This window comes from Rhinatrema bivittatum, chromosome 1, assembly GCF_901001135.1.
Source record: "Rhinatrema bivittatum chromosome 1, aRhiBiv1.1, whole genome shotgun sequence".
Classification (NCBI taxonomy): Eukaryota; Metazoa; Chordata; class Amphibia; order Gymnophiona; family Rhinatrematidae; genus Rhinatrema; species Rhinatrema bivittatum.
This window is the reverse complement of record NC_042615.1, coordinates 121,046,827-121,067,346: the sequence shown is the minus strand read 5'-3', so window position 1 is coordinate 121,067,346 and position 20,520 is coordinate 121,046,827.

Here is a 20,520-nt window from a genome sequence, read left to right as displayed (position 1 = left end):
ACTTTCATCCCATGACTCCTCATTCCAGAGTCTCCTTTCCATTTAAAGAGACCAGTCACTTGTGCATTGATATTTCTGAGGTATTAAATATCTCTATCATATATCCACTCTCATTTTTCCTTGAAGGAAAACATATTTATATCTCTATGTCTGTTCCCATATTCTTTACAATGAAGATCACTGTCCATTTTACAGCAAATATCTGGACCAAATCCATCCTGTTTACATTCTTTTGAAGGGAGGGTCTCTAGAACTGAACCAAATATTCCAAATGAGTTTTAAGGAGTGCTAGTGAGCGATCCCCCTTTCAGGGAGAGTGGTGTGCCCTTGGACCATGATAAACTGCATAGAGGAGCTCCTTAGAAGCTCCGAGGCAGGTGAGACGTATCCCAGCATAGGTGGACAGGCAGAAGACCAGGTACTCGCACTTCCGCCAAACCTAAAGCATCAATAGAGAACCAACAACGCAATTCTGGTCTCTGGGGTAGCCTTCTGGCCACTCGATAGCCCTTTTGGACCTGCCATACAGGAATGGCAAATGTGCCAGGATGGGCAGATGATGGAACTGGAACAAGACAAGACTTGAAGACTGAAGACGATAAGACGATACATGAAGATGAGGATCAGATGAAACATAGAAACATAGAAATGACGGCCGAAGAAGACCAAACGCCCATCCAGTCTGCCCAACAAGTTCTGCACTTTTTTTTTCTCATACTTATTTGTTACTCTTGGCTCTTAGTAACCTTTTGGTTCTATTTCCCTTCCACCCCCATCATTAATGCAGAGATCAGTGTTGGAGCTGCATCTAAGTGAAATATCTAGCTTAATTAGTTAGGGGTAGTAACCGCCGCAATAAGCAAGCTACACCCATGCTTATTTGTTTACCCAGACTATGTAATTCAGTCCTTGTTGGTTGTCTGTATATAGATCCACTTTTCTTCATTCCCCTTGCTGTTGAAGCAGAGAGTTATGCTGGATATGCATTGAAAGTAGAGATGTGAATCGTGTGATCGATCGATAACCCCCAGGGACTTTTGGCCAGCTTGGGGGGGCCTCCTGACCCCCACAAGACTTGCCAAAAGTCCAGCGGGGGTCCGGGAGCGACCTCCTGCAGTCGAATCGTGTTGCCGTACTGCCGGCGCCATTTTACACAAATGGCTCCCGGACCCCCGCTGGACTTTTGGCAAGTCTTGTGGGGGTCAGGAGGCCCCCCCAAGCTGGCCAAAAGTCCCTGGGGGTCCAGCGGGGGTCCGGGAGCGATCTCCTACGCTCCTGACATCGGGGGACAAAAAACAAAATGGCGCCGGCGCTACCTTTGACCTGTCATATGACAGGGCAAAGGTAGTGCCGGCACCATTTCTACAACGCACCGCAGGCCCGAGAGTAAAAGATCACACCGGGACCCCTGCTCTGGACCCCAGGTAATTTAAGGCATTTTGGGGGGGTTCGGGAGGGTGGGGGATTTATTTTAAAGGGTCGGGGTGGGTTTTAGGGTTGTTTTAGTGTGCCGGTTTTTCCGCCCTCCCCCTTCCCCTCCCCTCCCCCTTCCCCCGATTTACGATTTTTGATGATAAATCGGGAGAATTCCTATTGTATCGCGCTTCTAATGATTTTTGACGATTTAAAATATATCGGACGATATTTTAAATCGTCAAAAAACGATTCACATCCCTAATTGAAAGTGAAGTATCAGTCTTTCACCCCTGCCGATGAAGCATGAGGACTTGAAGACAAAGTCAGACGATACTGGATAAGGATGAGACAAGGCTGAAAAGAAGAACATCAAGGACATTGATGAAGACACTTGCTGAGTGGAAAGACGACAGAAGAGTTAAAACTCATTAAAAAGGTATCCGGCCATGATTCGTAGCAGCAACCATACTGACTGAGCTTCGGGGACCAGGCATGATTGACACACCTGACAGGTCACTAGAAAGAAGACGAAACTTCCAACCCGGCATGGAAGACTCATCTGAAGGTCAGCCGAAGTTGGACTGAGGATGGCCCACTAGGAGATAAAATCCAGAACCAGGATATCCGAGAGGAAGGCTACCCTGACAAGGGAGCCAAAGAGTCTGAAGGCTTCCTAGACGTAGGAGCCAAAAGGTCTGAATGCTTGACAGCAAAACAGAACTGAAGACAAGGACGTCAAAAGGATTCTGAAGACGAAGACAACTTGACTCAAAGATGTCAGGTATGTCAGGACATCAGGACTTCAACCCCCAGGACATTCAGTCAAGAGCATCGTGGAGGTGTCAAGTGAACTGAAGAACGAGACATCTGAGACATCTGGACATCGGACTCCCAGGTCACCCAACGAAGATCAGCGAGGAGGCTCTGAGAGGCAGAACAACAGGATGACGGAATTTAGGAAGGACGGGACATCAGAAGGTGAGGACTTCAGGAAGATTTGAAGGTGAAGACATCAGGAGGGTCGGACAATGAAGACATCCGAAGACAAGGACTAGGGTCCGGCTAGAGACCAAACATGGAACGAAGATGAGACAAAGGATCAGGAAACACAAAGGAAGACAAGGGAATTCCCACGAAGAACAGATTGCCTTGAAGAAGCAGAGCTTGACATCAGGAACTCCTAGACCGAAGAGCTGGCATGGAGGATCCAGGAGGAGTCCAACTCCAGAACTGACTCCTTGCGAAGGCAAAGAGGAACTGAAGACTGAGCCCTTTTGTAGGGCTGAAGAGGAACACCCAGGATGACATCATGAGGAGGAGCCAAGAGGACTGGCCCTTTAAATCTTGAGAAGTGGTGCAGCCAGGGCAGCATGCTGGAAGCAGGAAGGAGAAAGCAGGCCCGAAGTGATGGAGGCAGCTCTTACCGCTAAAGAGAAGCTGGAGGCAGCTCCAGCAACTAAAGAACACCGGTGGCGGCCTCTGAGCCATGAAGAGGAGCTCCAGGGTGGCCTCATGGCTGCAGAAGAGGAAGGTGGAGGCAGCGGTCCTGCTACCGCCGAAGAAAGAGGATGTCGGCGGCTCCAGGATGGCCTCCAGGCCATATGGGGATGGCGTCTGTGGCCTCCTAGCCGTGGGATGGAGAGAAGGTGTCAGCGGCTCCTACCGCATGGAGACAGGATGATGGTGGCAGCTCCAAGCCGCGAAGATGGCATCGGGGGCTGGCTGGCTGGAGAAGGTTGAGAGACTGCTCGCAGCCTAGCCACGGGCAGAATCGTAACAATGAGGAATCATCAGGTACTTATAGGGATGTGAATCGTGTCCTCGATCGTCTTAACGATCGATTTCGGCTGGGAGGGGGAGGGAATCGTATTGTTGCCGTTTGGGGGGGTAAAATATCATGAAAAATCGCAAAACCGGCACATTAAAACCCCCTAAAACCCACCCCCGACCCTTTAAATTAAATCCCCCACCCTCCCGAACCCCCCCCAAATGACTTAAATAACCTGCGGGTCCAGCGGCGGTCCGGAACGGCAGCGGTCCGGAACGGGCTCCTGCTCCTGAATCTTGTTGTCTTCAGCCGGCGCCATTTTCCAAATGGCGCCGAAAAATGGCGGCGGCCATAGACGAACACGATTGGACGGCAGGAGGTCCTTCCGGACCCCCGCTGGACTTTTGGCAAGTCTCGTGGGGGTTAGGAGGCCCCCCACAAGCTGGCCAAAAGTTCCTGGAGGTCCAGCGGGGGTCAGGGAGCGATTTCCCCGCCGCGAATCGTTTTCGTACGGAAAATGGCGCCGGCAGGAGATCGACTGCAGGAGGTCGTTCAGCGAGGGTTCCGGCGCCTCGCTGAACAACCTCCTGCAGTCGATCTCCTGCCGGTGCCATTTTCCGTACGAAAACGATTCGCGGCGGGAAATCGCTCCCTGACCCCCGCTGGACCTCCAGGAACTTTTGGCCAGCTTGTGGGGGGCCTCCTGACCCCCACGAGACTTGCCAAAAGTCCAGCGGGGGTCCAGAAGGACCTCCTGCCGTCCAATCATGTTCGTCTATGGCCGCCGCCATTTTTCGGCGCCATTTTGGAAAATGGCGCCGGCTGAAGACAACAAGATTCAGTAGCAGGAGCCCGTTCCGGACCGCTGCCGTTCCGGACCGCCGCTGGACCCGCAGGTTATTTAAGTCATTTGGGGGGGGGGTTCGGGAGGGTGGGGGATTTAATTTAAAGGGTCGGGGGTGGGTTTTAGAGGGTTTTAGTGTGCCGGCTCACGATTCTAACGATTTATAACGATAAATCGTTAGAATCTCTATTGTATTGTGTTCCATAACGGTTTAAGACGATATTAAAATTATCGGACGATAATTTTAATCGTCCTAAAACGATTCACATCCCTAGGTACTTATATAGGGGCAATACCACCTCCCTTTTTCTGCAGACCATTCTTCTCCCTATGCACCCAAGTTCCTTTTTGGCTTTTGTCATTGTATTATCTACCTTATCATGAGGAGTTATTTTCAAAACATGGGCACAATGTTTGGGCCAATCCGTGCAGATTTTTCCGGATCTAGAGAAAGCCACACAAGAGAGAAGGAGTGGGTTTTTAGCACTCAGTCAAGAGACAAGGGTGCTGGGTGCTACTTACCAACTTAGGTATCCATGCAGATGCGTGGTAAAATTTAACAACAATACCTATCTTTTTTTAACACCTGAACATCTAAAGATGTGGATTAACTCCTAGAACTGGTTGATGAGAGTATCATCACCAATAGTTAGTCCAATATCTTAGAAATAAAGAAAAGGGATTGAATAGAGCAAGTTATTGGCATTTTCCTTTGATGCTTTTTTATTTTCTTTGTGTAAAATTGGCTTCCTTTTGCTGTTGTCTGCCCCCTTCTCATTATAGATTAGTGGACTAAAAAAGGAGATATTTCTTTTATTATCTGAATTGATCTATGATCATCTATAAATTTATTTTTCTGTTATATTTCTGTGCAAAGATATGGAATGCTTTGTAATTATTTTAAAAATTTAATAAAAAGAAAATTAAAAAAAAAATTACCCAGAAGTTCTGATCCTCAGCAGGTTCAGTGCTCTGCACATGAAAGAGGACAGCCATCAGCAGCAACTGTGATTGAAATCAGCTGATTGCTGCTGGCTAGCTGATCCCTCACATGCTGCTTTCTTTTCTTCACTCTGGTGCCATTCTGAACTCCCCTCAGAGGAGCAGCACTGCCCGAGGCAGCACAGCTCTTCCCTCACTGTTTACAAATTTAGTCTCCGCCCCTCTGCCTTTCTGAGTCCAGGCTCCTCTCTCACTTAGCTGTCCTGCCCACTTCCCGATCGCATCCTGCTCCAGGTTTCCTGTATCAGGCCTGACTCAGCCCTGCTTATCATGTCCTGAGGCAGTGACAAGCAATATAAACAAACTTTTTTTTTTTTTTAACAGAATGAATTCACCATCTGCCAGTGTTTCCTTCCTGCCTCAAGGTAACATTTACATTTATTTATTTATTTTTACTATTTACAGAAGTGATAGGAGGAGGCAGGAGGGGGAAGGGGATAGGCAGGAGGAAGGAGGAGGATATCAGGCTAGGGATAGAGAGAGAGAGAACAGAGGGGAAGGGAGTTTGTAGCCAGAGGCAAGAAAGGGTTACAAAGTGAGGGGACATGGGAGTGGAAGTGAAAACAAGGAATGGGAGGACATCTCTCCAGAATCAAAAATGGCACTCCCTTCTGGCAGCCAGGCAGCAGGACATCCTCATCTGAGGGCTCTCAAGTTTAGTGGGGACAATGAGATGCTCATTGCTGGGGTCCTCAAGCATTACCCAATTCTTTTTTGGGACCCATGTACCCAAGACATCGAAGACAGCCAGGGGCCAGATCTGGAACACCATTGCCCAGGCGATATCAAGGCGGAGCGGTGTGGAGTGCAATGCAGAGCAGGTGGCCCACAGATACTGGGACATCAAGGCCCAATTAAATATGAAGATCTGCAGCCACAACAAATACTGCCGGCAGACCAGCAGAGGAGCCCCTTGTCCAATTGTGCTCATGTCCATGCAGGAGTACCTCATCCAGCAGCTGGGCCTGGATGTGTTTAAGGGCATGGCTGTGCAGCTAGACACCTTGCAAGTCAGAGCCGGTAAGTTCATTTCACCTGTAAATGACCAGGCTACTACAGTTGTGCACGTTATTTGGCATAAGATGCTCACATTGATTGAGATGCAAAGTGTGCATGTCATGCCAAATGTTCCCTGTGTGTACCTCTTAAGTTTGGTAATTATGTCTTCTTATTTGTTTCCACAATTTTTGCCCAGGATTCTGCTGGTCCCAGCCATCAACCCCAGGGGCCAGCAGCTAAGCCCCAGGGAGGTGCAACACAGCTGGACTTTTCCAAGTCCCCTTGTTTATGGACATAGAGACCCAGTACAGCAAGGAGGAGGAGGAGGAGAAGCAGCAGCAGCAGCAGCACAGTTCACTCCTGGAAGCCCTGGGCCCAGCAAACCGACTTAATGTGTGCTTGAATATTTTGGCTTTAATGGATGAACCTAGCCTGCAATAGGATATTTTCAGCCAGTGCAACCTCGCTCCAGCACACTACATCGATGGCATAAAGCAGCAGGCAGTGTGGCAGAGCAGTCCACCAGTCCCTTCATGCCCCTTCTAGTGCCTGAAACCTCTTCTCACCACACAACTAGCATAGTACCAGCACTAGCTCTGGCACCAGCATTGTCACTAGCAGTGAAACCAGCACCATCACTGACACAGGCCTCCATGAAGGAGCAACTGGACCAGCTGGAAAAGAGTCACCGTGTCAACCTATACCACATATTGGCAGAGCTTGTGCACCTGAGGAGAGCATCATGGCTTGCATGCCCAGATAGCAGCATAGGCACAGGCTCTCACAACAGTAGCAATGCCAATCAATAAGTTCAACAATGAGATGACACAGATTCTACAAAGAATGCTGGAGCCTGCACCTGTGCCTTCCCTAGCATCACAGGACTCAAAGCCAAGCAGAAGCCCTCGGACCGAGAGATGATCCAGGAATAGGCGCATCAAAGACATGCCATCCCCAAGTGGTAAGCCACAACATAGCAAAGGGCCATGAAGAATGCAAACAGCTGTCCTATAGTGGCTAAGAGCAGGACTTGTTGGACAAGCCTGGTCAGGCCTCTGTACAGATTTCCTGTGCTGGCTATATGGAAGAAGCCTACTGTGCAAATCCTGACTACAGAGTTCTTGTGCTTTCTTGATGATGGGGATGGTCTACTGTATGCCACTGTTGTCCTGTAGTCTACTTCCACTGTCCTCCATCATAATCTGCCTATATTCCAGCTTCATTGAAGCCGTCTCCAATCATGGTCCAGCTGATGTCTCTTCTCATCATGTCTCATTTCCTGCTCCTGATGCTGGTGTCTCATCTCATCCTGGTCCTGCCTCCATGCTGCTGAGTCTTCTTCTGGGGCTCCTGTTCCATGCTGCTGTGCCTTCTCTTGGTCCTTGGCCTCCATGCTCCACTCCTGGTCCTGCTGCCTTCTTGATGAACTGTGCTGCCCTGGCCCTTAAGCTGTCCCTCTGAGTGCACTCTTTCTACATGGACTGTCTGGGGCCTTCACTTGAATTCTGCTGCCTTGGCCCTTAGGCTGTCCCCCTTTAAGTGCACTTTATCTAAATTGACTGTCTGGGGCCTTTTATTTTTTTGCCATCACATAGAAAGGCTGCTATCAGCTCTAACATTATACCTATATTGTAGCTACTGGGGGTGGCACTTCAGCTTTCTATGTTCTTTGCTGTAATCATGATTGTGCCAAAAGTATGAGATGCTAAGCCTGTGTATGTAATGATGCCTTTTTTAACAATGCATTTTCAGGTCTACAATGAATGTACTGTTCAGTTCATTTACAATGGTATTTGATTTGAAACTGTTCACCTCACTTGTTCGTTAATAAAGTGGTCACTGGTTTGAAAAATATACTTTCTTGTGGGGCCTTTTCATTGTGTGTTTTTTGTCTTAAGGGTTCAATAGGTACAAGTGTTGGCATCCACATGACCTTGCATGTTAGAATGCCTTTGCAAATTCCAATGAGCCACTTATCTAGCAGGGAAGATCATATGGGCTAGGCCAATCATCTGAACACTCAGTTTATGATCCCAAGGAAAACAGCAAGAACTATACAAGAAGCTCCTTACTGTGGAGCTTCACTATTGGTTCCTGTTGCCTTCTTCAGACAGCATACTCTTAGCTAACTCTTGGGTATATGGCCTGAATATGAAATGGACACTAACTAGCTAATTCTCAGCTCTATACACTGCCGGTACAATAGATGTCGAAATGCTTAGCTATAGGTGCAATAGCTAAGTCTTCACTCTGTGGGAGCCCAATGGGTTGTGGAGCTATGCGCTAGTCATAGTGCAGTGATAATCCATTGGCCTCTTCATTAGTGAAGATATATCACCTCTGACCTTACAATAGCCCTTCTCTCTAGTTCAGGCACAGAATGCTCTCATGACATCATTCTTTTGTCAGAGGCCTACGTGAAAAGTAACTAATGCCCAAGGTGTGCTTAATCTGTAGGGAGCTGAAATGTGCAGCTGAAGGTTCCAGAGCCAGAGAGTATATTGTGAACATATAAAACTTGTGTGGTGTTAAGGGGAAGTTACAGTCATCATCACACAAAACTTTACCTTGGGCCCCATTACTTGTGTCATCACTTCACTTAAAAGGCTATCTGTAGCCAACCCTTTTTAGGTTTCACACTAAACAAAATATGTCATCTACTTGCAGGCTGCAGGACAGGGCATCAGCTGCTGTATGATAACTGAGGAGGAAACGTGAGGGAGTTGTGTCATGTAGAGAATGCCCACAGGTCAAGGGCAGAGAGCCTAGAGGGCTGCTGTTGCTTCTTGGGACCAGGCAGACTTCCACTGGCTGGCACTAGAGATGTGAATCGTTTTCCATATCGTCTTAACGATAGAAATCGTGTGGCAGGGCAAGAAAATCGTGTTAGGCACAATTTTTTAGTTAAAAAATCGTTAAAAATCGTTTTTTCCGATTAGTGCGCACTAACTGGGAGTTAGTGCGCACTAACTGAAAATGATACAATTTGACACTTTTCAGATCAGTTAAGGTCAGTTTAGGAATGAATATGTATTCCTATTGGCTGCCCTCTTATTTATTCATGTTACCAAGCTTCCCACTGACAGTATATGGGGGATGGGAAATGGAAACAGTTGGTAGCTTGACAAAACAAGTAATGTGATCAGTCAATGTGACTAGAACTTGTGCCCTAACCCTGATACCAGGGGTATTGTGATCTTCCTGCACACAGTGCCCTATCCCTATTAATACCAGGAGTGTTGTGATCTTCCTGCACACAGTGCCCTAACCCTGGCACCAGGGGTGTTGTGATCTTCCTGCACACAGTGCCCTATCCCTATTAATACCAGGAGTGTTGTGATCTTCCTGCACACAGTGCCCTAACCCTGGCACCAGGGGTGTTGTGATCTTCCTGCACACAGTGCCCTATCCCTATTAATACCAGGAGTGTTGTGATCTTCCTGCACACAGTGCCCTAACCCTGGCACCAGGGGTGTTGTGATCTTCCTGCACACAGTGCCCTATCCCTATTAATACCAGGAGTGTTGTGATCTTCCTGCACACAGTGCCCTAACCCTGGCACCAGGGGTGTTGTGATCTTCCTGCACACAGTGCCCTATCCCTGGCACCAGGGGTGTTGTGATCTTCATGTACACAGTGCCCTATCCCTATTAATACCAGGAGTGTTGTGATCTTCCTGCACACAGTGCCCTATTCCTGATACCGGGGGTGTTGGGATCTTCTTGCACACATCCCGGTATCAGGGATAGGGCACTGCATGCAGGAAGATCACAACACTCCTGGTATCAGGAATAGGGCACTGTGTGCAGGAAGATCACAACACCCATGGTATTAGGGATAGGGCACTGCGTGCAGGAAGATCACAACACTCCTGGTATTAATAGGGATAGGGCACTGCATGCAGGAAGATCGCAACACCCCTGGTATCAGGGATAGGGCACTGTGTGCAGGAAGATCACAATACCCCGGAGGAGTGAGGGTCAGGCAGCTCCCCCCTGTCTGTGAAGCCAGCCTCTCACTAGTAATGCAGGGAGGAAGCTGTCTCAGACTTCACCATCCTCCCCCCCCCTCACCCACACACCATTCACTAGCTGGGACATGGGGGAAGTCAGGAGTGAGGGTCAGGCAGCTCCCCCCCTGTCTGTGAAGCCAGCCTCTCACTAGTAATGCAGGGAGGGAGCTGTCTCAGACTTCACCATCCTCCCCCCCCCCCCCTCACCCACACACCATTCACTAGCTGGGACATGGGGGAAGTCAGGAGTGAGGGTCAGGCAGCTCCCCCCTGTCTGTGAATCCAGCCTCTCACTAGTAATGCAGGGAGGGAGCTGTCTCAGACTTCACCATCCCCCCCCCCTCACCCACACACCATTCACTAGCTGGGACATGGGGGAAGTCAGGAGTGAGGGTCAGGCAGCTCCCCCCTGTCTGTGAAGCCAGCCTCTCACTAGTAATGCAGGGAGGGAGCTGTCTCAGACTGGTATCAGGGATAGGGCACTGAGTGCAGGAAGATCACAACACCCCTGGTATCAGGAATAGGGCACAGGTTCTAGTCATATTGACTGATCACATTACTTTTTTTGTCAACTACAGTTTTCATTTCCCATCCCCCCAACCATCACCTCAGTTGTAACCTTGGTAACATCAATAGATAAGAGGGCAGCCAGCCAATAGGAATACATATTCATTCCTAACTGACCTTTACTGACCTGGATAGTGTCAATAATTTGTATCATTTTCTGTTAGTGTTCCTGAGTTTCCATTTCCATTTCCCATCCCCCCAACCATCACCTCAGTGGGAACCTGGTTAACATCAAAAGATAAGAGGGCAGCCAGCCAATAGGAACACATATTCATTCCTAACTGACCTTTACTGACCTGGAAAGTGTCAATTTGTATCATTTTCAGTTAGTGCGCACTAACACGATTTAACGATTTTTAACGATAAATCGTTAGAATTTCTATTGTATCGTGTTCTATAACGATTTAAGACGATATTAAAATTATCGGACGATAATTTTAATCGTTAAAAAACGATTCACATCCCTAGCTGGCACCCCTGTACTGGCTTGGCTTGGGGATCTGTATAATATGTGTAAGCTAAGGATGACCTTACAGGTATTATACAGATCCCCAAGCCAGGCCAGTACAGTGATGGCAGCCAGTCTGTGGAAGACTGCCTGGTCCCAAGCAGCAGCAGCAGCCCTCTAGGCTCTCTGCCCTAGACCTGTGGGCAGCCTCTACATGTCACAACGCCCTCACTCCTCCTCCTCCTCAGTTGTGACACAGCAGCTAACACCCTATTCCAGCAGTTAGCAAGTAAACAGCAGTGCCAAATGGAAAGGTTGGTTAATGGATGAGTAAAGCGCCAAAAGTTTTAAGCTAAACCTGTCACCTAAATTCTAGAACAGATATGTGCCATCACTTCTATGTATGCTCAGTAAACATATTGAGCTACATATGGCAGAATGCAGGTAGCCCTACCCTGCCAGTGTTTACAGATGGCAGAGTGAGTGTCAAATGATGGGGCCTGGTGTGGCAGCTTCTATGTCAACTGTCCATGATATTATCCTCAGAAAGGAGGCTAAGGAGGCCACTGACTGGAAAAAGAGAACCTGCTTCCAGATCTCAGGTACCTGCCAAACAACCCAACCCAGACCCCCCACCCCCCACATGGGAATCTGCTACATGCTGGTTCTAACCCCACCCCCAAACCATTTCTCTGAATAACCCCAATATTGACGGCATTAGGGGGCCATTGCCACTCCACGTTCCTGCCACCCCTGGATCCCCACGTTCAGTAAACAGCTTCTTAACTCCAAAAACTGCAAAGCCTCCTGGCAGCTGAATCTCTGTGAATTCAGCACACCCCCAATTAACTGGACTTTTAGGCCTACTACAGATACTAGTTGGAAAAGCCTTAGGGGTGGGAGGTGGCAGGTGCAAATTACAGGCAGATATCAACTCATGCCCAAACGTGAGACTGCATATTTGAGGTCTGACGCAGGCAAGATTCACTCCACCCCCTCCCCTCAATGCAAGGTATAAACAGTGAGCAGCCTAGGGGGGATTTAATACTATTACGCATGAGCCCATTCATACAGCAGCCCATATGGTCATCTCTCTGAGGCACCCCTTCTCAAAGGTGGAAGCACTGGCTCACTGGTGTTCAAATCCAGTGTCTGCAAAATGAATGCACACACACTGCCTGCTCTGAGGTATGTATTGATGAGTTAAGGGAGAGAATTACGAGTCCAACCTCCGCGCCCCCCCCCCCCCCCCAAAGACACTGAGATTGACAGAGGCTAACACAGAAATTCACTCACCGAAATGCACAATGACACACATATCTATTGGGTATTGACTATCTGCAGCAGTTTGTGCACCTACACATGGCCAATGTATATATTTCTGGACTGTTTGTCATCAAACTTCATTGATGTCTTTGGAAACCTGTCCCTAACTGCTAATGAGGTAGTCTGAGTCCTTACTCAGCACAGAAGATTATCTACATCTGCCCACATAAAAGACATCTGTCAGAGGCATATATGAAATGTATTGTCTGAGGTACTGACATGGGCCCCTCAAGTCCTCAGCTGGCACTAAATACGTGTCTTGAAAGATACCAACACAGAAAGGGCATAAGCCATCATGCCAACTACATGAGAACTTTGGGAGCAGTAGGCCTATACATTCAGCACTATGGCTGGCTTACTATGGAGGCAGCTAGTAGGCTCCTGTAGTCCTCAGCGTGGGCCATCCAGTGCTCCTACCATGTGACAAGGGCCAGCCAATGGCACTGATACCCTGTCACATTCTAAGGGCAAAGAGCCATCGGCGCCATTTTGATTAGTGGCAGCTGACGGCCCGAGAGCGGGAGATTAGTCCAGGGACCCCCGCTGGATCACCAGGTACTTTAAAATTTTGGAAAGAATTACATTTAAAGGGTCGGGGTGGGTTTGGGGTTTATTTTTAAGTGCCCTTTCTTCCCATCCCATCCCCCCCCCCAAAAAAACGATAAGAGAACCCCACGAAAAATGTTGTGGGGTTTTCCTATCGGGTTCGGGGGGCCCCCCGAATTCTGATGAGTTTGAAAATATCTTCCGATATTTTCAATCGTCAGAAAAACGATTCACATCCCTGTAAGTTAACCTCTACATTACCCTGGCCTTTCAATTACTATTTCCCAACCCTAAGTCCATGCCACTTTTTTAAGTGACACTATATAAACTGTATAGGGTTTGCTTTTTCTGTGTCAGCTCTTCCAGAATGGCTTACTGCATCTGGGGTTCCTAGCAACTGTGCTTCTGTCATTCAGAAAGAAGCAAAAGCTATCCATTTCTAGTACTCATCAAACCCTGAAGTTGTACCTCACTGTTGCCACACATGTCCTAGCAGGAAAACGTCAACCTCACAGTATGATAGTGCATGTCCCTGGCTGCTTGCTGAATGTCCTCCCGAGATAACATTGGTGTGACCTGACACACAGAATATGTTAGCCTAAATCATGGCCATGCCACAGCTTTTGTTTTACCTGTGTGAGGATCCAGACAAACTGTCTGACATCCTGGCTGAACAATGACTAACCAGCCACACATTATCTGGGAGTCTCAGCATTGTGGATACTAAAGGAATGTGAGTAACCAAACACATTTCTACTGCTCCAAATGTGAGGCTTGGAAAGTAGCCATTTGCAAATTGAAGCCATAGAAAGTAAGTAGTGGCTGGCCACTCAAAAAGCTTTGCGGCAAGTGCATTCTGTGGCTACCCATTAGCATCCCTCTCCAGCATGTGGAGAGAAAGGCAGGCCCTGGTGATCTGGCTTGTACACCTAATAGTACAAGTCATTTGTCAGGGTTTTGATGCTGTTACCTCCCCCACAGCCCCCCCCCCCCCCCCAAGTCCTAGCCAGTTGATGAAACACAGATCCATAGAGGAAATAGAGAAAGAAACATAAGATTCACCTACTAGCCACCCATCACTGTACAGGCCATCCTCAAATTCTTCAAAGAGGCCCGATTGCCTAAGAATAAAGGAATTCTGCGCGGCTCCTGGGTACCTGGCCACCATGTCAACAATGCGCACGCGAGTCCCACAGACCACGTGCTCATTGAGGGCATGAAAGCGCTTTCTAGTGCAGAAGATCTCCTCCCTGTTATGTGGTGGGATGATGGCCATGTGAGTGCAGTGGATAGCTCCCACAACATTGGGAAAGTGTGCAGTGGCATAAAAGATATCCATCAACTCCTGCCTGTCACAAGGGAATGCTATGTAGCAATCAATGCGGTCAGATACAGCTGTTATGTCCTGGCCCATACAGTGGGAAAAAATGGTTCGGGACAGTCCTTCAACAACTTCTACCTGCATTTGAAAGGAGCCAGATGCCAGGAAATGCAGGGTGGCTAATAGCTTGGTGAGGCCAGGTATAGCATGAGACTGTTCCATCACAGGATCCAGATCCCCTCTGATTTCATCATATAATTCCATTACTGAGCAAGAGGTGAGGCAATACCTGCTTACCACATAATCTTCTGGCATGCCCAGAAAAGAGGTTCATGGAGGAAAGATGAGCTCCCTTTATCACCTCTGCTGAGGCAGCCTGCATGCCAAGCGCTGTCGTGGGCCCCGACACTCTTCCTGCAGGGTCAATGGCTCAGGATGTGGTACAGGGAGTGCCCTAGTAGGGGCAGGAACTTCCCTTGCCTGTTTTGGTACTTGTTGTTGGTCGTCTTCTTTTTGTTGTTGGTTGCGGAGAGCTCAAGCATGCAGTATGCCCTCACAAGTACACTTGCCACAAACAGAATCGGTCTAGGAAGGCAGGCCAGGTAAGAACAGGTGTTTTATTGGGCCAGGAGGCCATGGTAGATGTGGTTACTAGAAGGACTCATATTGTCACAATGATAGCCGTGATCCACGCTAACGGCCATGTACGCGCTATGAAAACTTGTTTTTCCTCATACCGCCAAAAAAATAGGTATAGTTATTTCTGTCATTACATCCAGTATTACTGTGCATTAATTGGTCGTGAAATGTGGTAGAAGAGCCTATTTTGCTCCTCCCACTTGCATACAAATTTCAAATTTGCATGCTAAGGTGCATTGCAATATTTATTGTGTGCTTTTCAGCCATTTACATTTAACATGCATTTGGGCCCTATCACAAAATGATATATGATCCTATAAGTTAGCCAGATAACTTTGCTCTGTGTGTAATGTCCTCTAACTGCCTCAGACTTATCTGGCTAAATTTTTAGCTGGCTAACAACTTATCTGTATAAGTTGGATAGTCAAATTGGTAGGAAATTCAAATCCCTTGGGTTGTCTAGCTAAGTCCCAGCTTACAAACCCCATAATTGTTATGGAATCTCAATTTAGTGGACCCTTGGGCCGACCTGCAGGAGACTAGGAAAGATGTTCAATGTCTCTAGTATATGGCAGGCCGGGAGGCAGATGTTCAGGCAGGACGTAGAGGTGCTCTTCACCCTGGAAGCTGGTACTCTCCCGGGAGGAGCCCGTAGGGGCCCGGCCGCTGGGATTTAGGCGGGTTGTTGATCAGGACTGAGAACTGGAACCAGACTAGAACAGTAGACAAGTACTGTAACAGGGCTCGGGTTCTGGAACCAGGCAGGAACTGTAGCAGGACTCGGGTACTGGAACCAGGCAGGTACTGTAGCAGGACTCGGGTACTGGAACCTGTAGCAGGCAAGCAGGAACCAAGCAGGTACTGAAGCAGGTAAGCAGGAACCAAGCAGGTACTGTAGCAGGCAAGCAGGAATGGAGCGAGTACCAAGGCAGCTCACTCCGGGGCACGACGCAACAGGGAACCAGGAGGTAAACCTGTTGCAAGGCAAAGACAGGGTGTCCTGGCCGGCTTATCAAGGCCGCGGTGTCTGACGTTAGGAACTGGGCGGAGTCACCACTGGCGGGAAACGGCCTAGAAAAGCGCCCAAGTGACGCACGCGCACGCCTAGCAGCAGGGCATCTATGGGAAGCCTCCCGGCAGCGCGGCCCCTGCAGGGACGCTGCCGAACAGGCCGCAAACCAGGCCTCCAGAAGCGGGAACAGGTCCAGGAGCACAGAGGTAAGGGTCTGGTCATGGCGCTCGCGGCCAGAACTGCAACAATAATAACCATATAGAAATATATTTGTATGCATAATTTTGGCCACATGCAATAAGGATACATGCCACAGACACAAAGTGGAAGGAATCTCTTTATTGTTGAGTTCTATGTTAGGAAACGTTTTATAGTAATTTTGTCAGTATTTAAGAATTCTGTGCTAGCATGTATACAAATAAGCAGAATAATTAATTGAAAATTAAACACCTGCTCACCACAGTTAATAGAAAAAAGAATGTAACATTCATGACCCTACCTTCTGTGATATTTCATAGCCATTGCTATGTGATTTATTTTCATATACTCAGATAACCATGCTTCTCTCCTATATCAGGCTATCTTGATACTCATAAGTGCTGCTAATAGTGGGAATACTATTTACCATAAATCAACCCAGCAGAACAGTGACAGGGCTGGCTACAACATGCTGCACTAACTAAACATCATTAAAGCACTACCTTCTTAAGACAAAGTGTGGAAGTAGATAAATCCATCCATGCCTTTTATGAGGCTTACTTTCATGTATGTTTCTTAATATGTCATCCAGAAACCATTTGGAAATGCAGTTTCAGCAGTTTGCTACAGAGAAGAGAAGCTAATGTCTTACAAGCACAACAGTTTGGTTATGTAATTACATGTGCAGATCAAACAAGTGCTTTACTTGCCTTTGAGATAAGTGAAATTTGAAATTTGTGTTTATACTTTCCAGTATATTCATTGAGTGAATTGTTATGGTTGCTTTGCTTGTCTGCGTGAATATGTAGAAATAAGGATCAATAAGCAAGATGTAGGTGATTCATTTTTAGGAGGCAGTTTTCCAACTGGCCATTTTGGTGCAAAATCTGTGAATACTTTTTACCCGTGGCCTTTATGGCATGGCCTTTATGCCATGCATATACTTTCCCATTAAAAAACTGCTTAGGGTACAAAGTATCCATGAGCTTTTGGACCTCCTTTCAGAGCAGGCAAAATTGTTCTAGAAAATAACAAACATGGGGGTCATTTACTAAGCATTTTTCCCATAGACACAAAATGGGAAAAAAACCTTTAGTGAATGACATCCTATAGATTCAAAACTTTTATCTACATGCATTACTTTTTGACCTTTACATAAAGCGTTCCTGTCACACCTCACCCAATCCCCTACATTTCTTTTAGCCAAATTGAGTGATTTTCACAGCCCATTTAAATGAGTACATTTCTCTTTACACAGATAAATGGTTTTGTAAATTGTTTTCTCATTGAACTAGCTTAATATATCTTTTGCTAGGTGTTAGTTAAGAATATAAGAACATAAGAAGTTGTCATACTGGGTCAGATCAAAGGTCCATCAAGCCCAGCATCCAACAGTGGCAAATCTAAGTTACAAGTACCTGGCAAGTACCCAAACATTAAGTAGATCTTATGCTACTAAATACCAGTTATAGCAGTAGCTATTCCCTAAGTCAGCTTAATATATGCACTAATGTGGTCTTCAAATGACACATTTAAATCATAGATCATTATGTTATAAGCATTTATCATATAATTTGTCTCTTTTCCAAGATGAAGAGTTCTAACTTAAACCTTTCTACATAAGATTAATGTGCAAGCTCCTTTTTCAAGTTTGTAGTTTTTCTGTTTACATTTTCTAGCTCTGCTATACCTTTTTAGAAATGGGATGACCAGAACTGCACCCACTACTTAAGGGGTGCTCACACTAGACATAGGGCCGGATTTTAAGATGTACGCCTGATTTTATAACATGCGCGCGCAGCCGCGCGCGCATGTTATAAAATCCAGGGTCGGCGCACGCAAGGGGGTGCACACTTCTGCATCTTGCACGCGCCGAGCCCTAGGGAGCCCCAATGGCTTTCCCCGTTCCCTCCGAGGCCAGTCCGAAATCGGAGCGGCCTCAGAGGGAACTTTCCTCCGGGCCCCCCCCCCCACCACCTTCCCCTCCCTTCCTCTACCTAATGCCCCCCAGCCATATCTAAATCCCCCCTAACCTTTATTTTGTCAGTTACGCCTGCCTCTGGGCACGCGTAGGTTGCGAGTGCTGGCCAAGTGCCGGTGTGCAATCCCAGGGCCCAGTGGCAGTGGAGAGGCCTCTGGCCATACCTATTCCCCGCCCCCAGACCGCCCACCCCACCCATGCCACGCCCATTTTTCAAGCCTCGGGATTTACATGTGTCCCGGGGCTTGCGCGCATCGCCAGGCCTATGCAAAATCCACCTGGATTTATGTTCATAGGTTTTGAAAATCTGCCCCATATAGTGGTCCTTGAATATTTTAAGCTTTATTCTCTACTGCTTTCCAAGTAGTACCTAACATTCACTTTGCTTTTTTGACCAATGTTTTACTCTGAGCTGAGGATTTCAGCATATTGTACACACAGACTCCAAACTCCAAATTCATTTTCCTGAATGATAACTCCAAATCTGGAAACCAAACCACATTATGAAAGCAGGCTAAATATCTGTTTAGGAGCATGAACAAGAAAGTATAAACTAAAATATCTCTCAGCATTTGTCCACTAATGCGCCCTCTGAATTTGGCTTTATTGAAACCTATGTAGTGTCTGTCTTCATAGTAACAATTAAATTGTGATGAAGGTGGAGGGAGATAAATGTTACTTTTAAGTTCTTTTGATTCTTAATTATTTATTTTTTTTAAATATGGTCATTTTACTTTTTATCCAAGATTTATATAAGAAACTAGCCTTGAAAGATCACCATCTTTGTGTCTGTCTGTTTGTTCGCCCTGAAAGCTTTTGAACTGCTCATTCAATTTCATTGACATTTTTGTGTCACAGAGAGTAAGAACATAAGAACACAAGATTTGTCAGATTCGGTCAGACCAAGGGTCGATCAAGCCCAGCCCATGTTTCCAACATGGCTAATCCATGTTACAAGTACATGGTAAGATTCCAAAAGGTAAATAGATTCCAAGTCTACCAAAATAATGGTTTATGGACTTTCCTCCAGGAAATTGTCTAAACCTTCAAGAAACCCAGCTACACTATCAACTTTTTCCACATCCACTGTTAACAAATTCTAGATCTTAATTATGCATTGAGTAAAAAATATTTTCTCCTATTTGTTATAATAAATGTACCACTTAGTAGCTTCATTGCATATCTCCTAGCTTTTGTACTTTTTGAAAGAGTAAACAATCGATTTGCATTCCCCAGTTCATAACATGGGCATCCAGGATATCACTCGCTTGTATCCGCCTTATTTTACAATTCCAATGATACACAGACATCAGTTTGGCTTTAACAAAAGGCCGCAGTTTTTATTAACACCAGGGAGGCCCGTGCCCTGCACATAACATTCACAATTTTGCTTCAACAACTCCCCCCCCCATCTGTCTGCCACTCACCAGCAAGACGGTCAACACCAGCCATGCAGCTCGACATTCCAGCCCTTGCACCGAGTTCAGACCCTGCCTCCTCCCAGCAAGGAGCCAACCAAGGGGACCCCCGTCACTAGCCAGCAAGGAGTCAGGCCAATGAACCCCTGCCGCCTCCCAGCAAGGAGCCCGTACCTCCAAACTGCCCCCCGGTTGTCAACCAATACAAGTTATAGCAGGGACAATCATTAACAATAACATGAGCTGTAGTGGCTCGGGCTATCTGCCACAACAACAACAACCCCCCCCCCCCCCCCTGCTGTGACGATACCCCATACAACACCATAACAGAAGAAGAAAAAGGGCAGGTGGGAGGGAAATGACCAGCTGGCTGCAGCAGCTCCGGAGAGTGACTGAGCTAGCTGCGTGCAGATTAGCAAAACCCCACCTATTCTCGTTACCTCACATCAGCTGGCTTATCAAGGCCAGCCAGCACCCCAGCATCTCTCAAAATTGCCCAATCAGGGCCTTCCTGCCTGGAGCCTAGTCAGCTCCTTCCTATTTGCGTGCGATTCCCCCCCCCCCCCCTCGCCCCCTAACTGCTCATCCTGCCCTGGGCATGACCCTGCTCCTACGCCTCCCCTCCCCCCCCCCCCCCCCCCCCATCTACCCGCCGAAACCGCGGGCCTGCTCCCTGAGCGTTTCTGGGCCCACATTAACTTGGCCGACCAGAACTGGGTCCGATCGACCTTCCATTCCGCTCATTATTTTATAGATCTCTATCATATCTTCCCTCAGCCATCTCTTCTCCAAGCTGAAGAATCCTAACTTCTTTAACCTGTCCTCATAAGGGAATCATTCCATCCCATTTAACATTTTGGTTGTTTTTCTCTGTGCCTTTTCTAATTCTACTATTTTGGGTTTGTTTTTTTTGTTTGTTTGTTTGTTTTTAAATACTGTGAGATGCACAAAATTCTCAAGATGTTGCTCATGTGAAGGATTGATACAGAGGCAATATGATATTCTTTGCTTTTCTTTCCTAAT